This window comes from Danio aesculapii, chromosome 17 (assembly GCF_903798145.1).
Source record: "Danio aesculapii chromosome 17, fDanAes4.1, whole genome shotgun sequence".
Classification (NCBI taxonomy): domain Eukaryota; kingdom Metazoa; phylum Chordata; class Actinopteri; order Cypriniformes; family Danionidae; genus Danio; species Danio aesculapii.
This window is the reverse complement of record NC_079451.1, coordinates 50,474,280-50,500,314: the sequence shown is the minus strand read 5'-3', so window position 1 is coordinate 50,500,314 and position 26,035 is coordinate 50,474,280. Positions and strand designations below refer to the sequence as shown.

At 36.1% G+C, this 26,035-nt stretch overlaps 1 pseudogene; it reads right to left on the bottom strand.

The window, feature by feature from the left end:
• LOC130244127 (tyrosine-protein phosphatase non-receptor type 21-like) overlaps positions 1-26,035 on the bottom strand; it is a 56,608-nt pseudogene extending 30,573 nt beyond the window's left edge.

Sequence of the window (26,035 nt, the reverse complement as noted above, 5' to 3'; positions counted from 1 at the left end):
CGAGAGAGGTTTTGTTATGGAAGGAATGGATTTAGCCTTTGTAACAGTAGTAGCTGAACATTAACAGCACGTCTAATCAGCCCGTTAGAAATGTTCACAGCTATGCAGAACATCTGAAGCATGAAGCTCCTTACACAGCAATGCTACTGCTCAAAAATAACTGCACAAACCATGCAGAAACAAAGGTCTTTTGACAGTGCAAATGCATCAGGATGATCAGTGCGGGATGTCAGTTTAACAACAGTCTGATAACTCACTCATGTTGCTAGATATATAGTATTATTTGCCCTCCTCTGAAATAAATATATATATATATATATATTATATATAATATATATATATAATATATAATATATATATATATATAATATATATATATATATATATATTATATATATATATATATATTATAATATATATATAAAATATATATATAATAATATATATATATATATATATACACACACATACATATATACACATATATACACACACACAATATATACATATATACATATATATACATATATACATACATACATACATATACATACACATACATACACATACATACATACTTACATACATATATATATATATATATATTCCCAAATGAAGTTATGGAGTAAGGAGATTTTATAAGTCAATGTATTTACTAAGATGAACTAAAAACAAACAATACTTGTACAATTTTGACACTTTAGGATTATAAGGTTCTATCTGACATTTTTGTCAAAACTGAGCCATTCACATTTTCTTATTTATTGACAACATATTTACATTGTGATTTTTTTTATAAGTTGTTTACATTTTAAGTCTTTTTAAAAAAAAATAGTTTATCTACAAAGTTGAACTCTAGCTTGGTTTAATAAGGGTCTTTCTGTGAGCCAATCAGAATTTCGAATGCACGCAGGAGGACCAATCAGGATGAGCTTTTTTGTCATTTCACCGGACTGCTCCATTGACATACGGGAAAGACCGGAAAGACAAAAATCACACAAAAACAGAGCCAGCCAAATAATGCTGCACCACACAACATTGAGATGTGTGTAAATGTGATGATTTAGAAGTGTTTATTTGACATTGAGATGAAATGTTAAATTTACTTTGTTGATTGTTTGTTTATTATAGTCATTTGCTCATTGTCTGTTGTCTTTTAAAGTCTCTAAATGTGATATTAAGCCTTGAAGGGCAAATACTTAATTTAATTCATGGGGCTTACAATTCAATAAATATAATCAATAATTCATATAAAAGCATAACATTTAATAAAAACATATTACATAAAATTAACATCTGCACTGGACAAATATTTAGCACACCCTGTACGCTTAATAAGAACAAGAAAAAAATATTCATACTAAAACATGAAATAAATGTAATATAAAGCAAATATTTTACTTTCTCAAGCATCAACAATTGTTACAACAACAACTTATGAATTTTTGGATTGTATTGTAAAGTAATGCTTCAGTGAACGATGTGCCAGATAGAACCTTATAATTCCAGGTGGAAAAAATAAGAAGGTTCTATCTGCATTTACAGTGTGGTTTACTCCAATTTGCAAATGTAAGAGAACTTACATAATTTACATTTAGAGAGCATTTAAGGTCTCTGTCATGTTAACGTAAGAAAGAGAACTGTTACTCGATTAATATTTGCTGTATGGAATATAAAAACTTTGATGCTCAATATCTCTAAATCATTTAGAACGCAGATAAAACCTTATAATTCCAAGGTGATGATTTAATTCTCCTACTTCATTTCCTAATGCCTTATTAAAATCCAAATTATGTTTGTTAACATTGTTATATGTTTAAAAGAAATATAATTTAACAGAAGGGCTTATTCTTTTGCCTTCAGCTGTGTATTTGTGAGCGGTGTGCGAGTTGGAGCCTGGCAGCTCAGTTTGATGAATGGCACTGTGATTTTTTAGACTTCACAGGCTGTAGTAATATTAAACCGCACCTTTAAGGGGGAGTATGTGAACCCGTGAACCAGACACTGGCCACACGTTATCTGATGAATGCTAACGCAAATGTGTTCTTGCAACATCACTAAACACCATCCACTTCATATACTTGAGTCAAATAGAGTTTAATAGTACATTTTCAGAGCGGAAGCAAACATTTTTACAGACGTACAGTTGATTTTTTTTCTTCTTTAAATATTTCCCAAATGATCTTTAACAGATTTAGGAAATTTTCACAGTATGTCTGATAATTTTTTCTTCTGGAGAAAGTATATTTGTTTTATTTCGGATAGAATAAAAGCAGTTCAAATTTTTTAAAATCAATTTTAAGGTCAATATTATAGCCCCTTTAAGCTTTTTTCCCGATAGTCTCCAGAGAAAACCCTCATTATACAATAACTTGCCTAATTACCCTAACTGCCTAGCTACCCTAATTAACCTAGTTAAGCGTTTAAATGTCACTTTAAGCTGTATAGAAGTGTCTTGAAGAATATCTAGTCAAATATTATTTACTGTCATTATGGCAAAGATAAAATAAATCAGTTATTAGAGATGAGTTATTAAAACTATTATGATTAGAAATGGGTTGAAAAAAAAATCTCCATTAAAAAGAAATTGGGGAAAAAAATAAGCAGGGGGGCTAATAATTCTGACTACAACTGTAAATAATACTTACACCATAATATTTTGGAAACACTTTAGTTTAAGTACTAATTCTCACTATTAACCAGTGGCTTATTACCTGTTTATTACTGAGATACTGACTGTTTTTTACTCTTATAAAGTATGATCTTATTAAAAATGTATTAAATTAATTAAAAAAAGATTATTATAATAAATAAAAACCCACCACAAGATAAAATCCCACAAGATTTTTGTCAAGGTAAAAGGATGGCAGATTTGGTCAAATTGCTCAAGTTTTCATTTCAAACCGTTTCTTCTACACTCTTGACTCAGTTTAATTTTCAGCATCATTACTCCAGTCTTCAGTACCATGTAATCCTTCTGAAATCCTTCTAATATGTTGATTTAATAATCAAGAAACATTTAATAAATCATAGTTCTTTATTTATTTTTACAATTTGATAAATTATTGTTCATTTTGTACATATTTGCATGCGTTTTATGTGTTTTATGTACAGCACTTTGGTACCCATTGTGGTTTGTTGAAAGTGCTATAGAAATAAATTGAGTTGAGTTACAATTATTAATTATTTATTCAATTTTATCACTTCTTTATTAAAAAAAATGCTGCGCTGATTTTTACAGCAGCAACGTTGCATTTAAAACTGAAATGTGTGGGCAGTGCAGAATAACACCTGCACCAATTCTAATATGGATATGTCGGTGCATTATTATTTTTTTTTTCCCACATTTTTTTTTCTTTTTACAATTTTGCATTATTTTTAATAATCTATTTATTTATTATTAAAAATCATTGAATTATATTACAAATTTGGTTACCTTTTGTTTTTTACTTATACTTTTTAAAATTGATTCTATTTGCAAATCAATCACATCGTTTATTTAACATACCTAATTTTACAATCATTTATTTATGAATTCTTTATTATAAAAACGCTGACTGATTATTACAGCAGTGCCGTTTCATTAAATATAAAATGTGAGCAACTTGGGCAGTGCAGGATAACGCCTGCATCAATTCTAATATGTCAAGTACACAGAAATCCCCCAAATGCCAAGCATAACATCAGACAGAAAAAACACACACCTTGCACAGCCAGGCTGGCCAGATGAATGGCTTGCTCAATAGAGCAGGGGATCTTTCCCTCCAGAACGTCTTTCTTCAGCTGCAGATAATACTGATATCTGTGTGAAAAACAGGAAGTGAGTAAAGCATTCCAGCAGCTCTAATCTGATCATTCCAGACATATGCTGCATCCCAATTCACATACTGCACATATTTAAAAACAGAATGAATGCGTACTAAATGCAGTATGTTAAAATACTACATTATTAATTAGTATAATTATTATAGTATTGTCTTATTCAGATTAAACCAAATAATCAGATTACTGATGTCCATGTAAACGTAGTCATGTTGTTTGGTCATTCACTTCTGAACGAATAATAGAGCAAACACCTGAGGAGATTTCTAAAGTATGAAAAACTCATCACATGGAATCTGCAGCTTTTTAGCCCATCATTGAGAAATATATATTTATATTATATAGTAATTTATATTTACTTTACATTAACACCTGCCAACCCGCCAAATGTGGGTAGATTTCAGTGGCGGGTTAGACAGCCACCTCCACTAGCCACTTTGGCTGGTTGAAAATTAGTTTTTAATTGCAAGTTTTCTTAATAGCAGGCTTCCACAATAAGGACGGCCCAATATTCATGCAAATGCAATCTTGCATGACTGACGAATATAATTTTGCTCGTGCGGGCAAAAGAAAGCCGGTTGAATACCGAATGAAGGGATAATCACTCGCGGCAACAGCTGATGTGATGCACTGTTTAAAACACCTGGGCGCTCCTGTTTCCTTGCTTCCTAATGACCATGCCTGGAAACGCAACTGATGTGATAGGTTCTCTTTCAAATAGACTGGACAATAAATTATGTTCATGCACCCACGGTCCTGCTGCAGATCGGTCTTTTTGTAAGTAGCACCGGTTGCTTTCTCTTTAACCATTATTTAAAGGATATAGGATATTAACTTCCCATTTATGTGTAGTGAATGGTGTCAACTGTTTTATTTAAGACATGTTTTGTTAAATAACAAGTATAGTATACAGCTGTATTTTGCTTGTTTGACCATAGACTGTAAAAGATATGGACGTAGTATCCGTGACGTCCCCATAGGTTTCTGAACACTGCAAAGAAGCTACAAGTAGGCGCGGCCAACCGTCGCCATTTTGTTCGCGCGTCATCACACCCACGGTGGGATACCAAACAAGGGCAAAGCGGCGGAGAGTGGGCGGAGTACAGACGCCTGCTGGCACTTTGCTTAGACCTGGCAGACAGACTTTACTTTGGGAGAAACGCTTAATACTTTATTACCTGCGACTCGTTTGTGTTCTGACCACATGTGCTTGGCTGTACACTATATCAATAAAGTGTTTAGACTTTTAAAAACACTGTAGTCATCAGCCTCTAAGCGTTCTTATGACGTTTTTCTACAGGAGGAAAACGCGAATTACTTCCAAACACTTCAGATATAGTCTGTGTTAGTAAATGCAAGACTATTGATGAACCAGCATAACACTGTATGATAACGCTTCAGATTACTGTTCTAGAGCCTTCAGCTAATCAATCTGTCACATTCTGGAGTGCTTTACGGGTCTAAAGAAAAATATTAATGATAAATGATCCTAAATATACAAACACATTTATAGAGATGGTGTATAAGTATATAACTTTACTCACATGGGAAACGGAGGCCACGTGAACGGTTTGTGAGCACAATTAATGCACACAGCATCCCATATCATCTGACAATTGTAAGAAATAATCCCAAAAGGCAGCTGACTGTGTAAAGCCACAAAAAAACAAAAATACGATGAATATGCGAGATCAGTGGCTAATCTGCCGGATTCAGCTGAGGTGAAGTGACGGCGACCAGCGAGACCTAGCTGTCACTCAAGTGGCCACGCCCTTAATTATGCAAACTTGAATTACCTAATATAAAGGAAATGGATGAGTTATAAAAAAATTCACCCCCCTCACAGTTGTCATGGAGGGTAATAAATAATTAACCAAAATCGTTCTTTGCACCAGCTGTAAACACCTTTATTTCTGCTGTAAAGTCGGCCATTCTAACAGTGGGCTCAACTGCAATTTGCTCTATTATGGAGCCAGGACTAGCGGAATTTTGATGAATTGCAGTTTCAGTTACTTCCGTATTGGCTTCCCGAGAGAGCGGGAGTGCCGCTTGGTTTTGACACATTATTTCAAATTTGTGGCTAAGAAATAATTATTTTTTTTAGTTGTTATAGAGATAAATTAGTAAATCCTTTGAGCTCTGATAAGTCATGTGAAATAAAAACTAATTGTAATACAACACTATGAAACCATGACGTGCTCATGCTCACTGAGCAATCTCAAACACAACATACACAAAAAGTGAAATGAACGAGGAGGCATGTGGACATAACAAAATCCAAATCAAGTCATTTTAACATGTCAAAGTCATATTTATGCTTATAAAATATATTTTTCCAACACCAAAATTGTGGCTAGTGAAAATGGCGAGGGCTAGTAATGTTGGAAAACTACTAGCCACACTGGCTGGTGATCAGAAAAGTTGATGTCAAACCCTGAATATCAGTAATACTTTTGGTTAATATGGAAATGTTTATATGATTTATATACATTGTAAACCGTAACTAAAATGTTAAAACGGTATTTTTTTTGCTTCGTTTTACATTTTAGTTAGTATAACACTGTAAAAAAAATTACCGTTTTCAGTTTTCAGTATTTTGTAATTTATGTTTGTATTTTTTGTTTACCCCCATTTATTTCTGCTTTTGAATTGCATTATGAGATTTGATCTTTCTTCCAAGAAGTTTTAACCTTGAAAAGTTTAAAAAAGTGGTTTAAAGGGCACCTATGGTAAAAAAATCTACTTTTCAAGCTGTTGGACAGACATATGTGCATGTATGGTGTATAGACCGTCATATTGGGGTGATATAAACACACCCAGTGCTTTTTTTTCAATTTAACAACATAAAAAACGGTGGACCAACTGGAGCGGTTTTACCGATCACAACTTTACGTAGGAGTGTGGTCCTCCCGCCCACCAATATTGATTGACAGGCAGGTCATCATATCCTCAGTTTGTTGATTCACGTCCGCCATTTGCAGCGTGAGTCGAAGCGATATCACTAAAGGAACACGCTAGCTCTATTTTTAGATGCAAGGCTCATTGGGCTCAACACAAGATCAATATTCTCCACATTATCGCTCTAATCGGAATTATTGGTTGTATCTTTAGGTAGGTTTGCAAACATGTGTACTTCTCATTGAGTCTACCTTATACTTCAGCCATTTGCATTTCTCGTGATCCCAGAAGCTCCCTGTGATCTTAACTAGCATGCGTTTTAGAATTCTGAACATAGGTTTCTATCAGGGTACACTCAAGTCGACGGCTGGGTGCCGCGGACCGCTGCAGAAACCTATGTTTAGAATTCAAAATGCGTGGCACGACGATTCGGGACACTTCATGTCTCTGCCACGCCACAGAGAGTGTCTGGTGTGCCGTGTTGCGGCTTCGAGTGGCGCATCCGGTGCCTCAGTCAAAGTTAATTCAGTGTGCGTGGTTATTAGTCTCGGTGTACAAGCTCAACACTTGAAACTAGCACACAGTTGGCTGTAAAACTGTACAAAGACACATGATTTTGTACTCTCTGCTTGGTTTGTGTCCGAGTCGTACATGTACGACTGAATGCTGATCCTCTCACTCCAGCTCGTTCTCGCAGTCTGCCTTTCAGACTGTTGCAAACGCAGAGCGGGTGAGCTCATGGCCCCGCCCCTTGTTACGTTGGCGGGAAGCCGAAACTAATTAACATGTGAAGCAACACACCCCTAAATCAGCGAGCTGTGGACACGCCCCCAACATGACACTTTTAACACATTATAATAAACAAATCTGAATTGTGTTTTAAACTGAACCTAAACTGGCACACTCAGAAGAACCAGAATGTTAATATTAAATCAGAAAAAAGAGGTCAACTATGTGCTCTTTAAAATTGTTTAATAGTTTGCAGGGCTATATTGTCTGGGTTGGTGTTATATATTACGCTACAAAAACCTTGTAATAAACTGCAGCACATTTAGTGTTATTTTACATACTTATTTCTCTAGATTATCTTATACATTATGCTTGTTCGGGACTACAAACTGAATTACACTGTTCCTATTTACTGTGACCTTTTATGTGAAGCTGCTTTGACACAATCTACATTGTTTAAGCGCTATACAAATAAAGGTGAATTGAATTGAATTAAATTGAATTGAATTGACTTGTAGAGCTGCACATTGATGGATTACTTTTCAGTGTTTGGACTCAGCAGCGAATATTAACCAGACTGAACGGAACCTGTTTTCAATACACTATGATCTTCTATATGAAGCTGCTTTGACACGATCTACATTGTAAAAGCGCTGTACAAATAAAGGTGAATTGAACATTATATTATTTACTAAAACGTCACTAAAAGTCACTTTGTTAAAATGTTGAGTTGAATTTTTAACATCAAAAGTCACAGAGCAGAGATCAACATCCCATAATGCAATTCACAAGCGCAAATAAACCTAAAACACTTGTTAATCACTAAATAAGGAAACAGATATTTTTTAGTGTCCCAAAAACATTGTGCATAAATCTGCAGATTTTTATATATTTTTACTAACTTCTGCACAGAAACAGCAAAACATACATGCAGAATTTGCCTGACTTTACTCATGAATGCCAAATTAACTTGCTGCTTAAATCTCCAATACGGTAGGAAGTTTAATGTAGATGATGTGACAAGATGATTGACAGGTCGTGTACTAAGAACATAATGTTCCGGTATTGAGAAAGTAGTTTATCCCAATGCTTACACACTCAACTCTATGTACTTCTAAGTCTATACTTTTAGGACGCAGTAGAAGTAGGTGTATTTGGAGGCAGCAATACTCCTGCCCTTCACCTGGTTATCTCTGTTGTAGCTGGGTGACGGTGCAGACGTAAAACACCACCCCAAAGTAAACGGTGGGCCAGTCCGTACTTGTCCAGCTGCTTCTTCAGCGGCTTCTCCAGATCAATCCATCTCTGCTGGTTCTGTTTGTTGTAATACCACAGGCTGAAGTACGTTATCTGTGGAATGAACACAATTTCACTCACGAGAAAATACATGCATGAGGAGGAACGTCATTCAGGTGTGTAACTCCACATCAGCTTAATGAAGGTAGAATAATAATAATAATAATAATAATAATAATAATAATAATAATAATAGTATAAGTTTTTACAGTGCATTTAACAAAGTTTTACAAGACATAATAAAACAAAGGTTTTTATAAAAAAAAAAAACACTTCAAACTAATTAAAAACACAATCATTTAAATGAATCTACAATTTAAAAATAATAATAAGCCAAAAAAGTGTTTAAGTACGGTTGGTTTAAGATGCTTAGATTCTGTGATTTGAAGAGGGAGTGTGTGTGTAAGTAGGTAACAATAAGATTATTTATTCTAAGATTAAAAAAACCTAAAGAAAAGCATGTGCACGCACACACACGCACACGCACGCACGCACGCACGCACGCACGCACACATTTCATTGCTCTTTCACCCAGAACAAAGTAACATCTACATCACAGGTGTCAAACTCAGTTCCTGGAGGGCCGCAGCTCTGCACAGTTTAGTTCAAACCCTAATTAAACACACCTGATCAGACTAATTGAGTGCTTTAGGCTTGTTTGATACCTACAGGTAGGTGTGTTGAAGAAGGGCTGGATTACTTTAGGAACTGAGTTTGCTACCCCTGATCTACATGGTGGAGGACAAATGTTATTCATGTGTTTAACTAGATCAGCTTTGCAGGTAGGGGTGGGCGATATGACCTAAAATTAATATCACGGTATTTTTCATCTTTTGAACGGTGACGGTATAATATCTTGGTATTACTTTAAATAGCAAAATAATATACATCTCAAGGAAGAACGGACAAAAGAAAGTCTCACTTCTATCACTCTTTAAAAGTTTTGGTTTGGGTCATTGTAAATGCTCAGTCTCGTTATGAGCTGATCTTCATTTCTCTGTGTTGGTGGAATAAAGCAGGCGAGTCAGCCGCACCAATTTATGAGCAGACAGAGCAGGATTCTCATGATGACCACCAGCGCAATTCCGCTCTTTGTTATGAGCCGTAGTTTCAGTGTAAACTTAGTAAAGGTGAGTTTCTTTGGCGATGATGTCTACAGTGTTAGACTTTATTTTAGCGGACATTTGCGATGAACACGCGGTGAATGCAATGCATCGAGATTCAGGCACCGAATCACACTCGATTGATCTCAGCTGGTGGATCAACATTTACCTCATGTATGATCGCTGTCATCTGCGCCATTTTTTATTATAACTTTAGGTGAGGTTTGCAAACCTGTGCACTTTTCACTCTTCAGCCGTTTGCATTTTCTGCAGTAACAAAAGCTCCCTGTTATCTGACAGCGGACACATAAATGCTCCCAAAATATATTATGAGGGCGCATAGATTAAATTTCGGGCGCTCATGCGACCAAAATGGTTGCAATTTCGAGCCCTGTACTATAAGGACATGTATTCAGACCACAACTAAACGTTTGAAGAAAATTGAATGCCTTATTATTTAGAATTACCTATTATTGATGTAAATGCAGCCGTTCAAGGCGCATAATTGATTACGGTATTGACGGTATTAGAAAATCCATGTCGTAGCGCAATGTCACACCGGTGATGACTATGACACCAGTGTACCGCCCACCCCTATCTGCAGGTGTAATAATATTAATAATAATAAGACAAAACTTATTTTTATAGTGCCTTAAAAACAGTTTATCAATGTGCTTTACATAATAAAATAAACAAAAGTAAAGAAATTCAATCAGTTATAAAATCTAAGATAAATCAAAACTATCAAGGAAAAAGTAAACCTAAAGAAAATAGTTTTTTTTTTACATTAAAACATTTTACAGAACGTTCAGTGACAGCAGTCGATTATAAAAAAAAAAAAAAACGACCCTACATGTAAATTAAAACAAATTACAAAAAAAACCCCATTATTTTCAGTTTCAAAGGGGCTGGAAATACGATGTCCTGTTCAGATACAAAGTGGCAGGTGCTGATCTTTGTTTAAAAATATCCAGGTTTAATTGAAGTTGAGCAGTCATATACTCTATTCTATTTATAGATTCCAGTTTTTCAATCCACTTTGCTATGGTTGGTGTGTGGCTTCATCCAATTTATTGTTATAGTCTTTTTTTGCACTTAGTAAAAGTATATGTAGCATATTCTCTTGGTTTTTATTATATATATCTGGGGTATCCCTTTAAGAAAGAAAAATGGGAGTAAAAGGTAGATCTAACTGCATAATTTTCATTATCTCAATCTTTACCCCCTTGCCAAAATGCAAGTATTTTCAGACATCCCCCAAAATATATGTGCATGATTACCCACATTCTCGCAAGCCCTCGAGCATTCCTCTATCTGTGGACGGTTTGCATAGTTTGAGACCATCAATGGTGTTTAAAACACCTGATTTTTGTTTTCCCAGTCGAACTCTATCCAATTACGGCTATTAGATTCTGAACTATGTTTTACCAAATATCATCCTCAATTTTTCATTAACTTCGGATTCCCATTTTGCCTTAAAGGGCACCTAGGTTAGCCCTTTTTTCAGATTTAAGTCTTAAGTCTCCAGAATTGTGTGGTAACGTTTCAGCTCAAAACACCCATCAGATTTTTTATACACCTTTTATTAAAGTCCTATTTATACATTTTTTGTACAGGGTGGCGGTTTTGGTGTACTGCTTCTTAAAGGCTAGTCCTCCCCGTCCCACGTTTCTACGTGCCTTTCTGCGTGCCTTAATCTCCTCCCTCGGCAGCGTCAGACAACAGACGACCTTAAAGGGAGCAGATCTCACGTAGCGTTTGTAAGAAATACTACAGTAAGAACCAATGAGTATTTGTTGTGCGGTGCATCGCAGAGTCACACAAGTGCACGCGCACACACGCACACACAAGGATACACACACCGCAGCAGGACACACACACCGCAGCAGACACACACACACACACACCGCCTGTTTAGCTTTGCACTCTTTTTGCATGCAAATGTGACAGGATACAGGTTAATCCTCACTGCTGTATGGATATCTACTTATATTAATGTACAAAATAACCTGATTTAACGTCCTCGGGATTGAAGTGTCTTCCTTTATAATTTTCTGAGACGCGGCTGTGCTGATGAAGTAAAGCTAAGCTAAATCACTGTAATTCATTACACACATGCTCTGTTTTAAACATGTTAAGCTTGTAAAACTCACTCTTGATCAGTTTAATGATGATTGATGATCCTAGCGAACTGAACCACACCTTTATTCCCGGCTGCTCTGCGCACGTCTGGTCTTGTTGATATGATTATACACGTGACTACCGGGACATTTTAATACGCGCAGCTGTCAATCAATATTGGTGGGTCGGGGGGACCGCACTGCTACGTAAAGTTGCGATCGATCTGAAAACCGCTCCAATTGGTCCACCGTTTTTTTATGTTGTTAAATTGAAAAAAAAGGACTGGGTGTGTTATATCACCCCAATATGACGGTCTAAACACCATACATGCACACATGTCTGTCCAAACAGCTTGTAAAGTAGATTTTTCACCATAGGAGCCCTTTAATATGAAGGATGTTATCTGTTGACTCCAGAATTATTCTATTATGTATCTGTTATATGTCTTTTATGTAGTCTTTTTTGTTTTTTTTATATCAATAAAATGCTGTTCCACATTAGTTTAGGAATATTTTGGAATATTTCATTTTCTTTATGATTTGTAATATAGCTTCTTAATTGTAAGTATCGAAAGAAATCGCTTGATGACATATATTTGTCTTTAATAAGAAAATGAGTGCATAGTGTTTTCATTAAATAACTGATCAATTATCATAAGACCCTTATCGCACCATGTTTTAAAAGTGGCATCCATTGGATGGTAGGAACTCAGGGTTATCTGCTATAGACATAACTCTTGATACGGTTGCCATTCCTCTTGGTTGTTTTTTTTAACTGTTGTGATTGTTGTGTCAGAAGGCTAATGCTCATGTCCAATCATTTTTAGAGGTAAAAACAGCTTGTAATGCTGCTTTATGTTGCAAACTGATCTTTTCTTATTATATTATTCTACTTTTTCAGTATAATCATGCAAACACTTGTTTGTAGAGCGGGTAGTTTGACCGTTTTCTGTTGTTTATTATTTCTAGTCATTTCTTCCGTAGGCAACTGAATCGGAAGTCCTAAAACAATCGCAAAAACGAGCGCACTTCCGCATTGTAGAATAAGATAAATAGTATTGAATCAAGTGAAGTGTGACTGAATAGTGAGTACATTTTAATCTTTGAGTAAACGGTCCCTTTAAGGCCTGTGACTGTGTGAACATTTCAATATTTCACAAGACATTTTTTGTAGCTTTATTAAAGATTAAATAATATACAATGAAGACTCTGCAGTGTTGATTATTCAATATCTGTACCTGAATAGTGAATACCTGAAAACTATCATTCACTTTTATCTTTACTATATGAAGAATTCAGATGCAAAAGCCGCTAAACGCCACTTCCGCCAAGAATGAGCTAATGACATTGAGTGAATGCTTTAGGCACATAGTACATGTTCAATAAATTGTTTTGTTTGAAATCATCTAAAATTGCAGCGTCAGCGCATTCAGAAATAACAGTTTGTTTGCAAAAGCCGCTAAACGCTACTTGCCTTTGACAGCAAAAGCTACTATATTCCGAGAACCAATTAGAAGGGACGAATCGAATCATATGTTTTCAATGTAGCAGCGAGCTGATACGCCGGCTTTCATCTGTTTTATTCTGATTTAGATTTTAAAAGACAGAGTTTGATGAACTGGAGGAGCCTGTCCGACTGTCAGTGAATGGCAAATGAAAATGTCCCTTACCTCAAAACTCTGCATTATAAGAAACAGAAACCACACTGTACAGTCGGAAGTGTAATATTCATTCATAACGTTTGTTTGCGCAGCGACGCTACTTTGAATAAGTCCGATTTACTATACATTAAACAGCAACTCCATTTCACGAAAGACAGAGTTAAGATGCCGTTCTATATCCCACATGGATGCTTTGAAGATAAACAAGAGACGAAAAAGAGACCGAGACCTTGAGTACAGTGAGGATGAATAAATGACAGCTTCTGAGAGGCATCCTCTTTATTGCACAGTAGGCCTATACCTTGTGTTCCTCATTTGTAAGTCGCTTTGGATAAAAGCGTCTGCTAAATAACTAAATGTAAATGTGTTTTATTTGCTAATGCAAGTTATGTTTTGATGAATATAAAACATGATTTGATGAATATAATGTAGAAAACTATACATCACTTTAATAAATTGTATTATTTGTTCTAGTAATGGACAATGCACAGATATTGATGCTTCACAAAGCTTTTACAGTACATTATGTGAATCTAACAAGCATGTTTACATTGCTCTACTTGCATTAAATCTAAATCCCAAGTATTGTTTGTTTGTTAAGATTTAATTAATGTCAGTTTTAATGTTATTGATTAATTCACTTGACAGATTTCATTTCATTCATTCATTTTCCTTCTGCTTGGTCCCTGGTCAGGGGTTCAGTGGCGATGGCATCGTCTATCGGCCCAACCCTAGTAACTATTTAAGTGTGTTGCTTTTTTGCTCTGACAATGCATGTTTGTTGCACAACAGCACTGAAGTGTTGTGTATAGTGTTAAGCAGGTAAAAACCCTGTAGTGTATTCATTTATCAAAGATTTTGTGCAGCTGTTATTTTTTGTGCTGCTGTTTATTTGTTAACAGTGAGGGAAACCCCTGTGTTTGCTCAAAAAAATGTTTAATAAAGTTTTAATAAAGGCTTTAACTCTCAAATAACCATTTATGGAAAATACCGGATATACAGTATGTCACAAAAGTGAGTACACCCCCTACATTTCTGTAAATATTTATCTATAACCTTTCATAGGACAACACTGCAGAAATGACTCTTTGACGCGATGAAAAGTAGTCAGTGTGAAGTTCGTTTAGCAGTGTAAATTTATTGTCCTCTCAAAATAACTAAAAATACAGCCAATAATAGCTGAACCCCTGGCAACAAAAGTGAGTACACCCCTAAGTGAAAATGTACAAATTGAGCACAATTAGTCATTTGCAGAGATTGAAGGGATGGGAGGTCAGCCTGTCAGTGTTCAGACCGTACGCCGCACACTGCATCAAATTGGTCTGTATGGTTGTCGTCCTAGAAGGAAGCCTCTTCTAAAGACGATGCACAAGAAAGCTCGCAAACAATTTGCTGCAGACATGCAAACTAAGGACCAGGATTACTGGAACCATGTCCTGTGGTCTGATGAGACCAAGATAAACCTTTTTGGTTCACATGGTGTCAAGCGTGTGTGGCGGCAACCAGGTGAGGAGTACAAAGACAAGTGTGTCTTGCCTACCGTTACACATGGTGGTGGGACGGTCATGATGTGGGCCTGCATGAGTGCTGCTGGCATTGGGAAGCTACATTTTATTGAGAGAAACATGAGTTCTAACATGTACTGTGACATACAAAAGAAAAGCATGATTCCCTCCCTCGAGAAACTGGGCCGCAAAGCAGTGTTCCAGCATGATGATGACTCCAAACACACCTCCAAGATGACCACTGGCTTGCTAACGAGGCTCAGGGGTAAAGGTGATGGACTGGCCAAGCATGTCTCCAGATCTAAACCCATAGAACAACTCTGGGGTATCCTGAAAAGGAAGGTGGAGGAGCACAAGGTGTCAAATGTCCACCGCCTCCGTGATGTTGTGATGGAGGAGTGGAAGAGGACTCTAGTGGCAACCTGTGAAGCTCTGGTCAACTCCATGCCCAGGAGAATTAAAGCTGTGCTGGAAAATGATGGTGGCCACACAAATATTAACATTTCAATTTTTTTCTTAGGGATGTACTCACTTTTGTTGCCAGGGCTTCAGCTATTATTGGCTGTATTTTTAGTTATTTTGAGAGGACAATAAATTTACACTGCTAAACGAACTTTACACTGACTACTTTTCATCGTGTCAAAGAGTCATTTCTGCAGTGTTGTCCTAGGAAAATATATAAATAAACATTTGCAGAAATGTGAGGGGTGTACTCACTTTTGTGACATACTGTATACCGAATACCGTCATTCCTCCTAAAAATACCGGGATATGATTTTTTGCCCATATCACCCAGCCCTAGCACACACACACACACTCACAAATGTTCTCACACTCCCTCTCATGAACACACTATTTCACAAATGCATTCACACTCTCTTACACACATACAACCTCTCTTACATGCACCCTTTTCACAAACACACACTTTCACACACACACTCTCTTACACACATGCAACCTCTCTTACATGCACACTTTCACACACACACTCTCAGCCGCACACACACCATCCTAAATTGTCAGCACAGATGCATTGAGTGTGTTTGACAGCCTTTTGGTGGCAGTCCTAGAATAGGCGAGACTCCAGACGGCCCCGGCGAGCTAAAATAAACACACGCCCATGCTGTTAAGGTGATTCCAACCAGATTAAACCAACTTGATGCCTTAGCAGTGGAAAACAACGCGAACCAATCCTACCTCGCGTAGCTCCAGCCTCTGCGCGACCGCCTCCAGACACTCCTGTCCCGTACTCTCCACTGAAAGCGTGAACTCCACATATTCGCCATTGAGCAGCTGAATGCGGGTCACCAGGCAGCTCTTGCTGGACACAGTGTATCTCCTGGTTCTCTTGAGCTTTAATCCGAACGGAAGGGGCATGTTGAACCCGCGCCGCAACCTTCCTCCAACAGAACGATGCGATTCAGCTTTCCTCTGCGCTTAATCCATGGAGAGGTGCTGGATTATACAGGGCTCCACCAGACAAACACATGAGTCCCTGGATAATCAAGACAAACCGCAGCAAAACAGATTAGCAGTGACATTTGCAGACACTAACCACCCAAGCGCTCACTATTTATCTGCTTTCCTGATAAAACTGCAGATAACAGGGTTTAAAATGAGCGATATTCATGCATATACAAATAAAGAATGTTATTAAATTTTACAAAAGAAGAGAACTAGTGCTAGACGATTTCTCCTAAAATCTAAATCTCGATTAAGTGAACATTTTAACTCGATTATGATTAATGAATTATTATTTTATTTTTTTTTTTTTGCCCTCGTACTTCACTGACAGGTTTTGTACAGTAAATATGCTCACATATTACAAGCCAGAGATTTTTGAATAAAGTTGCATTACTTGATCTCAAAATAATTAAAGGAAACACACTGTCTACCATCTATAATAATTTATTAAACATCAACGATGAACAGCTGAAATTAAAAACACACACTGCCTAAAATAAACAGTCACTCTTTCTTATTAAAACGTGAAAACAGATAACTTGCATTTTTGTAAACAAATTTTGTAAAAAAAATACGTGACAAAAGCAGCTGATAAATCCAGCAAGATGAGGACAGATGATTTAGAGTCTGCTTTAGCCAGTCTGAGATCCTCCACGACCGAGAGCAGGGCAGTCTCAGTTGAGTGGCCTTTCTTAAAGCCAGATTGCTTGCTGTCCATGAGGTTGTTTTGAGTAAGAAAGCCCAGGACCTGATTGAACACTACTTTCTCCAAAATCTTGGCCATGAATGGAAGCAGGGATACCGGTCGGTAGTTTTCAAGTAGCGTTTGATCCAGGTTGGGTTTCTTTAGCAGTGGGGTTACCCTAGCCTGCTTAAATGAAGTAGGGAATAGACCAGAGTCAAGAGATGTGTTAATTATGTGAGTCAGTGTTGGTATGACTGCAGGAGAAATGGCCTGCAGGAGATGAGAGGGAATGGGATCAAGCGGACAGGTGGTTGCATTGCTTGATAGCACGAGATTGGACACCTCAGACTCAGAGAGCTGGGAAAAAGAGGTGGTGTTGGTGGTGTATCTTGCGTGTTTGTTGTCGGTGCAGCAAATTGAGCACTGATTTTTGCAGTTTTGGTGCAAAAGAATGTAAGAATGCAAAAGAGTCAGTGAGGGGCAGAGTTCAAAAGGGAGACAGCTCTGGGGAAAAAGCGGTAGAAGTTCACCAAGTTCACCAAGACGGCTGATGAAAGCTGGTTCTTCTTAAGTTGCCTTAAGAAAAATAGGCGCTGGTGAGCCTTCTTGACCAGGCTGGAGGTGTTGGTGGTCCAGGAAAGGTCCTTAGAGATGTGGGTCCCCAGGAACTTGAAGGATGAGACAGGCTCAACGGCCATCCCATTAATGTGGATGGGATCATGTGAGCCTGTTCGTCCCTTCCTGAAGTCCACAATGAGCTCCTTGGTCTTATTGGTGTTAAGGAGCAGATTATTGTCGGTGCACCAAGTGGCCAGACGCTGTATTTCCTCCCTGTAGGCAGTCTCATCATTATTGCTGATTAGACCAGTGTTTCCCAACCCTGTTCCTGAAGGCACACCAACAGTACACATTTTCAACCTCTCCCCAATCAAACACATCTGAATCAACTTATAGCATCAGAAGAGACTCCAACACCTGAAGTTAATGGGTCAGAAAAGGGAGACACTCAAAACATGTACTGTCGGTGTGCCTCCAGGAACAGGGTTGGGAAACACTGGATTAGACCAATCACTGTGGTGTCATCTGCAAATTTGATGATGGTGTTGGATCTGTTCACAGGCCTACAGTCGATGGTAAAAAGGGAGTAGAGGAAGGGGCTCAGCACGCAGCCCTGTGGTACACCAGTGTTGAGTGTGACGGTGGTGGAGCAGATGTGGCCTGATCTCACATTCTGAGGTCTGTTAGTCAGAAAGTCCATAACCCAGTTGCAGAGAGACGCGTTGATATCCAGGTCTCTGAGTTTGATCAGTAACTTAGAGGGTATGACAGTGTTGAATGCTGAGCTGAAGTCAACAAACAACATTCGTGCATAAGTGTTTTTATTGTCCAGGTGTGTGAGGACAGAGTGCAGTGCTATGGAGACGGCATCTTCTGTGCTCCTGTTGCCACGGTAGGCAAACTGATGTGGGTCCAGTGTGGATGGCAGAGAGTCTTTCAGATGTGCCAGGACCAACCGCTCGAAGCACTTCATGATGATGGGTGTAAGTGTTACAGGGCGGTAGTCATTTAGAGTTGGCACAGTTTCTAGGTTAAGCGACAGGTTGAAAATGGAAGATTTTCCATTTTCAAAAACGACACACAAAATTACTTTTTTCCCAATATAAACAGTAATTGTGGACTGGATTTTCCTTTTCTCACAGTCTTGGACATGTGAACGATTAGTAACAACATTGGCTTTCATGCATTGTTAGATTTTCGTTTTTTCTCCTTAATCTACTGTTGGTAGCTGTTTTTGACCAAGCGGCAACCTCCCGCTCTCCCTCGGGAAGCCAATACGGAAGTAACTGAAACTGCAATTCATCAAAATTCCGCTAGTCCTGGCTCCATAATAGAGCAAATTGCAATTGAGCCCACTGTTAGAATGGCCGACTTTACAGCAGAAAAAAAGGTGTTTACAGCCTGGGACAAAGAGCGATTTGGGTATATATAGCTATTATTACCCTCCATGACAACTGTGAGGGGGTGAATTTTTTTATAACTCATTCATATCCTTTATTTTAGGTTATATTAAGTTTGCATAATTAAGGGCGTGGCCACTTGAGTGACAGCTAGGTCTCGCTGGTCGCCGTCACTTCACCTCGGCTGAACCTGGCAGATTAGCCACTGATCTCGGCATATTCATCGTATTTTTGTGTTGTTTTATGTTGCTTTACACAGTCAGTTGCCTTTTGGGATTATTTCTTACAAGTATCAGATTATATGGGATGCTGTGTGCGCTTAATTGTGCTCACAAACCATTAATGTGGCCTCCGTTTCCCATGTGAGTAAAGTTATATACTTGTATCTCTATAAATGTATTTGTTTTATTTAAGATCATTTATCATTTATAATGTTCTTTAGACCCGTAAAGCACTCCAGAATGTGACAGATTGATTAGCTGTAGACTCTAGAACAGTCATCTGAAGCGTTATCATACAGTGTTATGCCTGGATTTCATGAATAGTCTTGCATTTATTAACACACACTATATCTGAAGTGTTTGGAAGTAATTCGCGCTTTCCTCCTGTAGAAAAACATCATAAGAACAATGTTTAGTGGCTCAATGTGTTACAGCAGTGTTTTTAAAAGTCTAAACACTTTATTGATATAGTGTACAGTCAAGCACATGTGGTCAGAACACAAACGAGTCGCAGGTAATAAAGTATCAAGCGTTTCTCCCAAAGTAAAGTCTGTCTGCCAGGTCTAAGCAAAGTGCCAGCAGGTGTCTGTAGCTCCGCCCACTCTCCGCCTCTTTGCCCTTGTTTAGTATCCCGCCGTGGGTGTGATGACGCGCGAACAAAATGGCGACAGTTGGCCGCGCCTACTTTTAGCTTCTTTTGCAGTGTTCAGAAACCTATGGGGGACGTCACGGATACTCCGGCCATATATTTTACAGTCTATGTTTTTGACATATTGACTTCCATTATAACCATATTTGATAGCATAAATATTGTTATTGTTTACTCCACGTAGTTCTGAGAGCGGAGATGTACATGTTATTTTTCTTCGACACATAAAGGTAAGTGCACAAAGGTCACTCTTACACACTCAGACACACAAACACGGACTTAAATTTGCTGCTATATTCTGTATAAAATCCAGAAACAAAGCTTTTTAACACAGGCCTCTAAAAAGGTTAATGGTGCCAACTGGTGATCAACAGTAAATATGACAAATTTTATCTGGAAAACCACCAACAATCAGAAATGCATGATTATATGGGGTCATGGCTTTGCAATCACAACAATGTTGTTAGAATTGAAGTAAATGGAGCAAAAACAGCACCAACAGTAAATTAGGGAAGGAAAAAATTTAAATGAATCAAAAACAAGGCATCAAAGGCAATGTTGTTTCACATGTCCAAGACTTTGATAAAAGGTAAACAAAAAAAAATCCAGTCCACAATTACTTTGTGTGTCATTTTGTGTGTGTTTTTTCACCAAATCAGTGACATCATTTGAGAATTTGGCAATTCAATAGTTAAAATCCTGTAATTTCCTAAGCAATTAGAACATTTGTTCTGATCAGGACTGAGGTTGATTAACAGATTTATGCAAAATAAATGTGAAGAATTTATCTGATGCATTTTTACAGCAGTTTAATTCAGCGGATGTTTTCATCCCGAACATAACAAGAGTAGTAAATTTGCCAAGTGTGTATTGTTGAGGTTTGAAAAAAATTCCTAAAATAAGATTTGTCAGCAAAAATCATTCTGCTAGCTGAAACACAGAAAGACTTGTGGCTAAATTAAGCCTCAAAATCACCCCAGAGTGGATAAAAAACATCCCCAACAGCACATGAGGGTTGAAATCAATCACCTATCACTAAGTAACTGAGGTCAAGTTGGTTTTATAGTTGCATATTGGTTCATTTTTGAACAGTTACAGCTTGTGACACTATAGTTTTTACTACACAACTTTGAATATTGGGTCTAAAAATCGCATGGAAGTTTAAGACAACATTAGCACTGTTTAATCGACTGTGAACTAGGGCTGCACAATATTGGAAAAAACGTATATTGCGATATTTTCATTTTCTGCGATTTATATTGCAATATTTCAATTTTATTTTATTGCGACTATTGTGTGTTATTTACCAAATAACTTAATAATAACTCGATTTGGAAAATATTTAATACTTTTATATTCTCTGGGAAGATTTTGTAGAGTGCATTTGCAGAAAATATATTTGAACTATACCAGCATAGACCGATAAAGTAGAGCAACGATATAAATAAACACTATTCAGGTACAGAAATTAAATTAAATGTACAATAAAGTTGCTTAGTCTTCATTGCATAAATAATTAAATAAAATCTATTTTTTGCTTAAGCTATATAATGTAATAATTTCATGAGCCCAAATGCTTTTAACTCACTGATAACACGCAACTTTCTATTCATTATGGTTAAAATGAAATGACTCCACAATATTCATGTGTTCTGAAATGTTTACCAGGTCAGCAATAATATAGACTCCACATTGCAGATCCTGCGTTGTGATTATTGTGGATTCACACATTGCGATATCGATGCTAAAATGATATATTGTGCAGCCCTACTGTGATCAATGTCATACATTGATAGTCATTGATTGCTAAAATGATTTCACTAATTAGAATTTGCAATTAATACTTTCTGAAATTATAAATTTATCAAAGATAAAAAGTTTGAATGCAGGAATATAAAAGCAACTTGACACCAATCACTAAGTAACACTAATACAATGTTAACCTTGACAGTAAACAACATCTATGCACTTGTTTATGCACATCACAGATGGTTTATTAACAATAATAAATGTTTGAATTTAGAGATTTTTTCATTGCTTTTGAGTCACTTACAACTTCGGTTATCAAGCTGATCAAGCTGCATTTAATAAGCAAAGCGCTCCAAGTTGAAGATAATGTATTTATTGAACTGAATTTAGAAATGATCGAGGTAAAGTTGGGTTAATATTCACACTTTCAGACATTCTCCTTAATAATATAATTTCAGAGAAGTATTCTTTGCAAATTCTAAATAGTGAAATCATATGATCAGCCAATGACTGTCAAAGTACAACATTGAATAGTGTTACTGTTAATTTGAAGTCATACTTGCATGCTAATTTAGACCCAATATTTAAAGTACCATGGTAAACATTATAGAGAACATTAAATGAATGAAGGTGCAAATACAAAACCAACTTTACTCCAGTCGCTACTTTGAATATTGGGTCAGAAATCGCATGTGAGCATGACTTTAAGGCAACATAAGCACTATTTAATTGACAATGTTGACTAATATAATAATATTATAATGTCAACTCTAACAGTAAATAACATCCATACACTGGTTTATTAACAATAAAAAAATGTTTGAATTTAGAGATTTCTTTCGTTACTTTTGTGCGAATATAAAACCAACTTTACCTCAATTGCTACTTTGAATATTGGGTCAGAAATTGCATGCAAGTATGACTTTAAGGCAGTTTATTGGCATTTATTAAACTGTATTTACAAATGATTAAGGTAAAGTTGGTTTTATATTCGCACATTCATTCATTTTTGAACAGTTACAGCTTGTGACACTATATTTTTTACTACGCAACTTTAAATATTGGGTCTAAAAAAAAAAAACTAATCGCATAGAAGTTTAAGACAACATTAGCACTGTTTAATCGACTGTGAACTAGGGCTGCACAATATTGGAAAAAACGTATATTGCAATATTTTCATTTTCTGCGATTTATATTGCAATATTTCAATTTTTATTTTAATGCGACTATTATGTGTTATTTACCAAATAACTTAATAATAACTCGATTTGGAAATATTTAATACTTTTATATTCTCTGGGAAGATTTTGTAGAGTGCATTTGCAGAAAATATATTTAAACTATACCAGCATAGACCGATAAAGTAGAGCAACGATATAAATAAACACTATTCAGGTACAGAAATTATATTCGCACATTCGCTCAGTGATAACTTGTGACATGCTCCCTATATTGTTTACCATGCTACTTTAAATATTCAGTCTGAAATCACATGCAAGAACGACTTCAAAACAACATTAGCACTATTTATTTGACTGTGAACAATGCTGAAATTATATTATTAAGGAGAAAGAATGAATGTTTGAATCTAAAACCAACTTTAGGCCAATCATTAAATAACAATAATATAATGTTAACTTTGTCAGTGCTCTATAGTCAACATCTATACACTAGTTTATGCGTGTCACAGATGGCTTATAAACAATAATTAATGTTTGAAATTAGAGAGATTTTTTTTATAAACAAAATACTAACTTGGGTTATCAAGCTGATGACTGCATTTTGTAAACAATATACTCAAAGCTGAAGATAAGGCATTTATTAATTTGTATATAGAACACACACAGTTCTTTAAGATTCTTTTTATATCTTAAAGAACTGTGTGTGTGTGTGTGTGCGTGTGTGTGTGTGTGTGTGTGTGTGTGCGTGTGCGTGTGTGTATTTTTGAAATTGTTTTGAATCAGTCAGTCAGTCATACATACATACATACATACATATTAAAGCAAAGATTGAGGTAAAGTTGGTTTTATATTTGTACATTCATTCAGTGACAAATTGTGACGTGCTCCCTATAGCGTTTACCATGGTATTTTGAATATTTGGTCTGAATTAGCATGCAAGTATGACTTAAAAACAACATCAGCACTATTTCATTGACCGTGAACAATGTTATACATTGATAGTCATTGGCTGATAATATGATTTCACTAATTAGAATTTGCAAATAATACTTTTCAGTAATTATATTAAGCAGAAAGTTAATATGCGTATATAAAACCAACTTTATCTTAATTTAGAAATGTAACACTCACAGAAAAATGCACAAGCGGTCAAAGATACAAAAATAAAGATTAAAAAAATAATTTTTTTGGATTCAATAAGTAATACAGCAGTATATTCAAAGCAAACCAACACTTCAATATTACGCTGACTCGAAAATGTGCTTATATCTAATTACACAAATATACATTTACGATAAAAAGAAATATCAAAACTGTAAAAAAAAATTGGGGTAACGTTGGTTTTATATTCGCATATTTTGTTGAGTCGCAAACAACTTTGGTTATCAAGCTGATCGTTGCATTTAATAAACAATGCTCTCCAAGTTGAAGATAATCCATTTATTAAGCTGAATTTAGAAATGATTGATTCAGGTAAAGTTTATTACTTCCACACATTTATTTAGTGACAACTTGTGACATGCTCCCTATATTGTTTACCATGCTACTTTGAATATTGGGTATGAAATCGCATGCAAGAACGACTTCAAAACAACATTAGCACTATTTATTTGACTGTGAACAACGTTGAACTTTAATAGTCACTGACTGCTAATATGACTTCACTAATGAGAATTTGCAAATAATACTTTTCTAAAATTATATTAAGCAGAAAGTCTGAATGTGCAGATATAAAACCAATTTTACCTCAATTTAGAAATGTAACACACTCATGCACAAACTATCACAAAGATTTAACAAAATTGATATTGTTTTGATTGAGTAATAGAGCAGTATATTCAAATGAAACCAATACTTACATATTATACTAACTAAAAAGGTGTTATGCTTATATCTATTTATGCAAATATACATTTATAATAAAAAGAAATAACGAAACTGTTAAAAGAATTGAGATAAAGTTGGTTTTATATTCGCACATTTGTTCAGTGACAACTGGTGAGATGCTCAGTGTATTGTTTACCACGCTACTTTTAATATTCAGTCTGAAATCACATGCAAGTATGACTTCAAAACAACATTAGCACTATTTCATGCTCAAATGACTGTGAACCATGTTATCCTTTGATAGCCATTGACTGCTAATATGATTTCACTAATTAGAATTTTGGAAATAGCACTTTTGTGAAATTATATTAGGGAGAAAGTCTTAATGTGAAAATATATAACCAACTTTACCTCAATTCATACAGTTCAAAGCAAACAAATGTTACACTGACTCAAAAGGTTACGTTTATGTCTAAATATGCAAATATAGATTTAAAACAAAAAAGAAAATATCAAAATTGTCAAAAAGATTTATCATAAACATGACAATTCTCCAATGTGACTAACGTTAACGTTATAATGAAAATAATGAGAGTAAACAAAAACAATAACAGACAGAGCGTGATTTAGGCCTTTTAAATCCGCAAATCTCTAAAAACAAGCATATTATTAATTATAAGTACATTAAAGCTCCTAAATCTGCTCTCGTGTCAACATAAAGATGCATTTAAAGAATATTAACGGGATATAAACAAACGCCAAAAATGTCTGACTAACTTTTTATGGAGCAACAAGTGACCACAAAACCGCAGGCGCACATACTGGACTCAAACCCTTCATAAATTAAGACGTCAAAGTCTCCAAACTCGCATTTTAACATCCAAACGCGTCAGATTTACTAAAAGTAAATGAGTTTGATGTTAAATTATAAATTTACGAGCGCGACTTAGCTAACGGTGCTAACACTTCAGAGTAAAACTATGGAAAAGAGTCGTTTAAACTGCTCTCCGCTGCTTACCTGTTGGATTATCTGATCGGATATGTCCTTAAATCACAACATTAATACTTTGTGGATGAGGAATTACGGTTTGTGGTGATAATCCGCCATTTGGTGGAGTTTGTTTTTTCGGGATTGACGCATGTTTGAGGTTCCTCAGGTCACGC